Genomic DNA, 8,704 nt, shown 5'->3' on the forward strand with positions numbered 1-8,704 from the left:
TTATTTGGAACCCAAACTTAAAAAAAATTATTATTTATTAATATTTGTAATTTATATATTTTTCACTTATACATTTTAACTTTTTAATAATATTTGATTTTCCAATTTTTATAATGTATATATATATAAATTAAAAGATAAAGAAAAACCAACCTTAAGTCTTAAATTGAGTTAGTTTTTCTACATAATAATAAAAATAAGAAGATCCCTTACTTATATTTTTTTTTCATTTTTTTATTAATAGTATCCATTTCAAAATTATACCGACATTTTAAATTATTAATTAATAAAATAAATGAAACAAATGAACTAAAAAATATATTTATTAATTTTTTTGGGCCTGAGATTAGATCAAATAATTTCATAATTCAGACCAACATTACATCGCGAGGCAATCCAACTACACACAACTAAAGAACATTTGATCATGGTAAATAGATAGCAAGGATTCATCTACTAGACAAGGGCAAAAGCAAAAGAAGCATAGGAAACCCTAATCCCTAATTGCAGCTCCACTCCTCCATCAGGGCGGGAAATTTAGGGATTCATTGAACGCGTCTTCGATCCATCAGAGTCTTGTCTGACTATGCTGTGATCTCCCCGCATGCTCCATCGCTGGAGGATCATTGCCAGTGAGCCTTTTACTCGCTCTCTATCCTTAATGTGGTCTCTTACTGGTTCCTCATCTCCTAATGTTGAAGACCAGAAGTGGGTTTTGCAAGGAGTGGGGAAGCAATTTGCCAAGGTTTGCGATTTCCTCAACCTCTCAAAGTTTTCTAATTTTGTGAGTAATTGGTTGTTCTTTGGGAAATTTTAATTTTTTTAATTAATTTTTTTAGATATATGTATAGTTGGATTATTGCTGCTTTCAATTTTTTAGGTTGGATGGATTTAATTTGGTTTTTGTTTGGCTGCTTGATTAGGAAGGAGAGGATGTGGGAGTTGGCTCTTTGAATGTTTGATTTCCTTCTATTTTTGCAAGTTTGGATCTAGGGTTTTGTTCTATGCGTGGTTAAGATTTCTTGGTTAAAGATAGCCAGCAAAGCACCTTGAAGAAACTTCAAAGCCAACATACATGACAGATATTGGTGTTGTAACAACATCAAAGATCCTCTGGTGAGTTTTAAGGTAGAAAACTCTGTAATTTTGTCAAACTCTTTAGCTTCATTTAAAGTGCCATCAATTCGTAATATTTCTACTATTTTTCATTATTATCAGCACTGTTTCTTGAAGATACTTTTCTTTTCTTGTTCCGATACGTAGATTTCAGACTTGCTTATGTGATTCTGTGATTCTGGAGTCCAGATCTAGAAAGTTTTATATTGTTTTGAGGCCTGCATTTGTTGGGACTTACATATTTGTCTCAAATCTATATTTTGATTGAAAACTGTTATGTCACTATTTGTACAAACAAAGTTTTTTTATCAAACTTGTTTTTTTAAATCATGAGCAGCCATTAATAATTTTCTTTTCAAAATCACCAGCACTCCACACTATCTTGAGATACATTGAATGTTTCTTGGGTCATAAGTAGGAGATATGAGTATGCACTACTCATTATCTCCTGCCAAACTTTTCCTTTCCAACTTTTTCCAATTGTCAATTATCTTTGCAGGTATCTTGATAAAGAACAATCTATATCTCCTAATAAATACATTGCACATTGTCTTTATTTTTTGAAATTGTGTTGGCTAATTTGGATAAGATTATAGCATTGAGATATTGTAAAAAGATCCTGATGATTGTTTTTCTCTATTTTTATTAAAATTAGTTTTTTCATTGATTTAGTGATTAATCTGTTTGAGCTTTATGAGTATTCCATAGTAGGAAGTTTTAGGATAGCTGCTTGCTTCATTCTTGTGAGTCATTATTTACTCTATTTATTAATAAAAGGATGGAGGGATGGAAATTTGTTGATTTGTTTAAAGTGTTGATCTTCTGTTTGGATAAAGGATGGAGAGATGGAAATTTGCTAATTTTTATTTAGATCATAGAGAGCAAAACTTGAAATAGGTGACTGAATTAGCTCTATAAGAACAGAGTTTATGCTTGTTGTCTAATATGATGTAAATAGATTTAATCCTTTTGCTGCATCTGATTTATGACATATTTATAATTTTTATCAATGCAATTGATGACCAAGGAATGATGAATGTTATTTTCCCATGTATAGTGTGTACTATACTACTGTGTCATTCATTTATCTGCATATTTATTAATAAAGGATCTATATTTTTGTAAGGAGCTGTCATATTTGCCTTCTAGAGTGTGGCATACCAAGTAGAGCATCATGATAGTCCTTGTAAAATAATGACTGCAATTTGATCAGGATACCATCCAAATTCTTTTTCGCGGCATTTTTGTTTCATGTTGTTCTAGTCTTTCATTGTGGTTAGGCTTGTTTTTTGCTAGTTTGTGATACATGAACTAATACTATAGAATAAGATGATTTTTTTTTGTGCATCCACCAATAAATTTTGGTTCATAACTGAAATGCTCAGGTATTTTTTTTTTTTCAGTTCTTTGAAGTTGAAGATGAATTGGAAGTTCCTAGGTAGCTTCATTAGGTAAGTATTATGATAATTGGTTGTTTCAACTGCACTCGTTAAATATGCAACCCAGTAATGATATCATTTTGCAAGTTGGTAGTATGTTGCTGTCAATGTTAACCTTTCTGTTAACATGTTATGTACCATTCAGGGACATAATATCGATTGAATAGGCCTTGGCCAACCCCCGCAGCACTGGGACTTACACGAGCTTCTCCGGGCACAATCACTCATCCGACCTCGTAAGTGACCAAGCTCCAGAATGAGACCTTTGGTTTAGGGATATAGGGTTCATTTTTTTTTTCTTTTTTTTCCTTTTTGATATTTGTGATTTCTTTTTTAGGTCTCACCACCATCGGTTTGGAATTTGGCGCCGGATTTTGAATCTGAAGTTGTTCTTGTTTGGGAGTTTATTAAGGTATATATAAATATATATATCTTCATATTTGGGAGCATTTTTTTAATGCATTTATCATCCAACTTATATTTACATAATTAAGCTACTTTATATTGTATCACTTCCAATGTATTTATCTTCCAACTAATATTTACACATTTAATTCTTGAATTTTGTTTTAAAAATTTTAGTTTTATTGAAGAAAACATTTGTTTGGTATTGATCACATGTTTGTTAAATGTTTGTTTCTAAAAGGATTTCCAGGCATGCTTGTTTTGGCTTGATGTTTTCTAGTTTTAACTTTTGCTATGATCATTTTTATGATAATAAGGGCTCTCCTACAGGTATGCCTGAAGAGGTTGTTGAATGGGTCAGTTTAATTTTGGAAACAATGAAGTTGAATAAGCCAATAGACTGATTGCTCAACCGGAACATTTTGGCTAAAGATCAGTAGTACAAAGGAGACTAAAACGAGACGGTGTTACTTTTCACGGTCTCTTATTAGTTTTTAGGACTGTTATTTTGTGTCTTTGATGTTTCTGTTCAGTTTTAGTTAGCTCATTTGGAGTTCTTTTGTCAAAAAGTAGAATAAAACAACACACATACATTATTACACTTTATCTAAGGATGGGGAGAAACTGAACCAAATTGAAACCATAATAAGAATTAAAAAAATGTGTTAATTGAACCAATTGGTTTGGTTTTAGCATTTTCAGTTTAAGTTCATATTTGAGTAAAGTCTATGGATATATATATTGAGCAAACATTAAGATGAAATTGATCCTCGTGCTGTCGAAATACCTTATGGCCTTGGATGAATTGCTCAATTTTACAAAGGTTGTTTTATAAATGGTTTTAAGTTTCACATACAAGAATATGGGAATAACCATAATACATAAAATAGCGGAGTTTGCGTGAAAGGGAGTTCTCACAATGATCATGAGAGAGATTTTTATGGTGTCTTGTAGGATATTATCCAGTTAGAGTATTTTGGTGTTGGAAACAAAGTTAAACTTTTTAAATGTCATTGGTTTGACATGGAAAAAGGGGTTAAGGTTGATCCTCGTCATAGTCTTCTTGAAATAAAACACAAATCAACACTTCTTAGCAATGAACCATTTGTTTTAACTGATCAAGCTCACCAAGTTTGTTATATTCCTTATCCCTCTAGTAAGAGAGATTGCCGTGATTGGTAGGCCGTTTTCAAAACAAAGGTAAGGAGTATATTTCATGTTTCTACAAGGAAGATTCATGAAGAAAGTACAGCTGATTTAGTTGATGACATTTATCAAGAAGAGAAAATATGCATTTCTCAATATGTTACTCCTTTAGAGGAACTTGAAAACCCAATTATTCTTGCTAATGGTATATTTGAGGAGATAAATTCATTTGTTGAAGAACTACAAGAAGATGAAGATGAAGTTGATGAAGATAGAGATGAAAATGGCGATGAAGACGAGGATGATGGAAACAATGTGGATGATGGAGATGAATATGAAGATGATGAAGAAAATAATTTTTACTACTCTGATGATAATTGAGAGCTTTTAATAAAATATTTGCCGAGGACATATATATTTCTATATGTAGACTTATATATGATCTTTTATATAATTTGCCTATTTCTTGTGAAAAAGTGTTAATCTCTCCATTTATTTCATGCAAAAATTTATATTGCCTAAGAAAGGGTTTTTTTTTTTTTGTTCATTTCAAGTTTTTCATTAATGTACTCACCCAATATATGTTTGCAATTTGTTTAATGTATTCACTAACCTATAGACTAAATGTATGTATTTTTGTTGTTCACTAATGTTGTTTAATTTTTTTGTGTATGGTTTGGTTATTACGATAGTCACTAAAGTATCCTCAAAATGAATTATGTTTAATTTTTGTAATAATATGTAGCTAAAGATTTCCATTTTCAATTGGTCTTAACAATTAATGTTTTTTTCAATAGGCTTGCAATGGTTAAACCAAAAGATCCCAAGACCAAAAATAAAGGTAAAGGTCAAGCGATTGAAACAAGCAACAATCGTCCTACAAGGAATTCTGCATATTGTCCACCTTTGAAAGTTAACTTCCACAATTCAATCTACCATGGCACCTGTCACGGTCCTCCCGATCACACCAACGATCACCACGCGGCGCTCGTCAGCACCTTCTATGGGTACTCTAGGCAATCAACCATCAACAAATAAGATTCACCACTTGAAGCACCATCTAATTCTTCGATTGAACCAATAGTAAATGAGACATTGGATTTTGGTTCTTGTGGATTATCGACTGCATGTGATAATATTGCAAGACAAGATATACAAACAGAATTGCAAGACAAGATAATATTGCACCAACGATCACCACGTCAAATAGGGGTCCTACTTTAGGAAGAATTGCTCCAGAAGATGCAAACAGAAAATGTACTTTGACAATTCCTACTGATAGGTAATTTGAAAAAATTTGGATTTAATGTGATATATTCACAAGTGATTTTTTTCTTTGGGTTTATTAACTATTTTTTGATTTTATACTTTTATTGTTTAATGGATAACTATAACTTGCCACAATGTTTTTGCACAGAAAGGGGTGTCATCAACTATTGTTAAAATAATTAAAAATTATTTTACTAGGGTGTGGCCAACATGGAGAAAAATTCCAAATGATGTAAAAGAAGCTATGTGGAAGAAATTTGGGGTAACTATCAATTGTGTTAATTTTATCTTAACTTTTTTTACTTCCTTAAATCTTAATTCTTGTTTATGTGTATATGACTTCTAATTATTAATGCCCAATATTAGAAATATTTTAATTGACCCTTAAAAGAGGAACCTAATATATGAAGAGTATGGAAAAAGACATGTAAAGAGTGATTCAAAAATACATTGAATGGTGAAAAAACAAAAGCAATGGAAGAAGCTGCTGATATTAAGAAGTGTAAAGGAATGAAAAAGAATTGGATGCCAATTGAAATTTGAGATGCTTTGATAGATACAGTTTGGAGTACAAAGAATTGGAAAAACAAATCCAAGAAAGCATTAACCAATCGTTTAACTGAAAAAGAAGGAAGTATCATGAAACACACTAGCGGTTCTCATTCATTTCTTACTACACAAAAGCTAATGGTATATAAATTTTTCACTTCAATCATGTTATGGATTTAATTTTGTCAATATGTTATAGACACATTTGCAATAATAAAATTATATGTATAGTCTAATTAAAAATATTTCTTATGTAAGAAGAAGAGCTTCAATGACCAATTCAATATCCAGAATTGTTTGAGAGAACTCATAAGCGGTCAAAGGGAAGTGGCGATTTTGTAGACAATAAGTCCAAAGTCGTTAGAATATGTTAGTCATTAGTAATTCATTCGTCAAGTTGTGAATTGTTACTTCATATTTTGGTAAAATTAAATCAATAACTTTTTTTATGTTTTGCACTTATTAAAGGAGAAATATCAAGCTAGATTATCCGAAAAATATGGCGATGATACTTCTGATCATCCTGAGTTTGATCCAGAAGCATGGACATCATTAATTGGAGGAAAGATAGTTACGTGCACGCATGTATATGGGTTTGGCACCAATATCAATTCTAAAATATTATTTGATACTACTTCTATTGCACCTGCATACACAACTGACTCGGTTTGTGGTCCTTCTAGTAGTGCTCAACATATGAATGCTTCTCTTAATGATGATAGAATTGTGAGTTAAGAGCACAAGCTTGAATCATTGACTGATGATGTGAGTCAAGTGAAGAATGCTATAGGTGATATAAGTGGCTTAAAGGATTAATTTCAGATTATGATGAATTTCATTATGGAGAAATTAATTTGGATCAATTATTCCTCCACCAACAAGTAAATGATTTTAGGTATAAATTTGATCTTACTTCTCTTAATTTTTAGTGCAATACTTATAAATTTCTAGTTGTAATTTAATTTGATGGATTTTAAATTTTCATGATTTTCATAGAGGAAGACATTGGGGCAAGAAGAGAGAAAAAACTCAAGATAATTGCATGTACCTTCATACATTACTTTTTGTTTGTTGTTCACAATTGTATTTCTATAGAAATTTAATTTGATGGATTTTAAATTTTTATGATTTTTAATAAAGGAAGACATTGGGCAAGAAGAGGGAACAAAGAAACTCAAGGTAATTCAATGTATGTTCACGATGGATTTTTACTTCATTTTGTTTGTTGATGACAATTGTATTGATGGATTAGAGAATAGTTGATGATGGATTTTTGGTTGTGATTGAATGTTGGATCATTTGTATTGATTATTTGTATTGTTGGTATGAATGAAATGATGGATTTGGATATTTAATGAGATAATTTTTTTATGGATCATTTGTACGGATAATTTATATTATTTGTATTTGTATGGATACTTTTACCATTTTTCCATTTATGCAATAAATTATGCATGTTGTGTGAAAAAACAAATTCCGTAGCTAAGAGCTATGATGATCAATAACAAAAAATAGCGCCAGATATTTCGTTGCAAATGACAAATAATGACAAAAATTCCATTGGAAGTGGAAATATAACATTGGAAATTCCGTTGCTAATACATATTTTGAAATTAAAAATATATAAATTATGGTGTTAATACATAAAATTGCAACCAATATTCTATGTGCAATATAAAAATGGCAATGGAAAAAAACATGCTGTTGCTAATGAGAAAAGAGCAACTGAGATTCCGTTGCTACAATAAAAATAGCAATGAGAATAAAGAAAATCCGTTACTAATAAGATAATAAAAACAGAAATTCTATTGCTACAAGACAAATAGCAACAGAAATATTATGGATTTTGTAGTTAATGAAGACATTTGAACAGAACTTTCATTACAAATAAGATAATAGCGACGGATATTCAGTTGTTAAAATAAAAAAAATATTGTTAGTAAAAATAAAACTTTCTATTGCTATAATAATAATAATAACGGAACAGTCCAATACAATGCAAAAATAGAAACAGAAATATAGCAACGGAACTTTTGTGAACTATCAAAAAATAAAATATTTTATTATTATATTAACGATGGAGTACGTATGTTTGGCAACAGAAGTGTCCGTTGGCACATCATAAGAAATAACGATAGAATTTAATATGGAATTTGAATAGAGACTTGAGTATAGCCGTCAGAATGACTCCGTTGTTAATTCCATTGGTAAATATTTAGAGCATCGGAAATGTAGTGTTTAGCGATGAAAAAATCTGTTGCCTTTTCCTATTTTTCTTGTAGTGTCCTAAACCCTTACCCCTTCCCGCAATCCTTCTCCGCAAGCAATGGTTGAAAGAACCCTTACCTCCAAAACTCCCCTCATTAAAATTATCAACACCACTAGTAGTGGTAGTAATTAATTAACTGGGTTAAGAATCAGAGTTATGATGGTTGATGTTATTTGTATAATACAGTCAGCCTAGATTGAGGGATAAATTGTAGATTCTGTTAGGTGCATTTGCTTAACATTCTATGGGTTGAAGCAAGTGCTGGTAATAGATAGAAGCATGCATGTTCAAGGTATCTTATTTTGTGTTAGAAAGACAGACATGATGTTGACCCTGTTAAACACTAGATAGATACTAGATGATATAAGGAACATCTTTTGTATAGAACTCAAGCATCAATAATATTTCAATTGAGTAGGATAATTCTTACGAGATTTGTAGAAGCAAAGAAAAACAAAGAAAAACTCTCAATAACTAATTGTAAAAATAAACATTTATACTATTACATGAA

General features: G+C 30.9%; 1 long non-coding RNA gene across 6 annotated transcripts; it reads left to right on the forward strand.

Moving 5' to 3' along the window:
• Positions 1 to 400: 400 nt before the first annotated feature.
• Positions 401 to 5,406, forward strand: LOC120263934. Of its 6 annotated transcripts, none has more exons than XR_005537183.1 (6): positions 401 to 784; positions 881 to 1,116; positions 2,520 to 2,567; positions 2,701 to 2,791; positions 2,893 to 2,967; positions 4,904 to 5,406. It is a non-coding gene; the product is annotated as an uncharacterized LOC120263934 (long non-coding RNA). The 6 variants fall into 6 exon arrangements; XR_005537179.1 differs by having other exon boundaries at positions 924 to 1,116; XR_005537184.1 differs by having other exon boundaries at positions 401 to 745.
• Positions 5,407 to 8,704: the final 3,298 nt, after the last annotated feature.

Source organism: Dioscorea cayenensis, chromosome 6 (genome assembly GCF_009730915.1).
Source record: "Dioscorea cayenensis subsp. rotundata cultivar TDr96_F1 chromosome 6, TDr96_F1_v2_PseudoChromosome.rev07_lg8_w22 25.fasta, whole genome shotgun sequence".
NCBI classification, from domain to species: domain Eukaryota; kingdom Viridiplantae; phylum Streptophyta; class Magnoliopsida; order Dioscoreales; family Dioscoreaceae; genus Dioscorea; species Dioscorea cayenensis.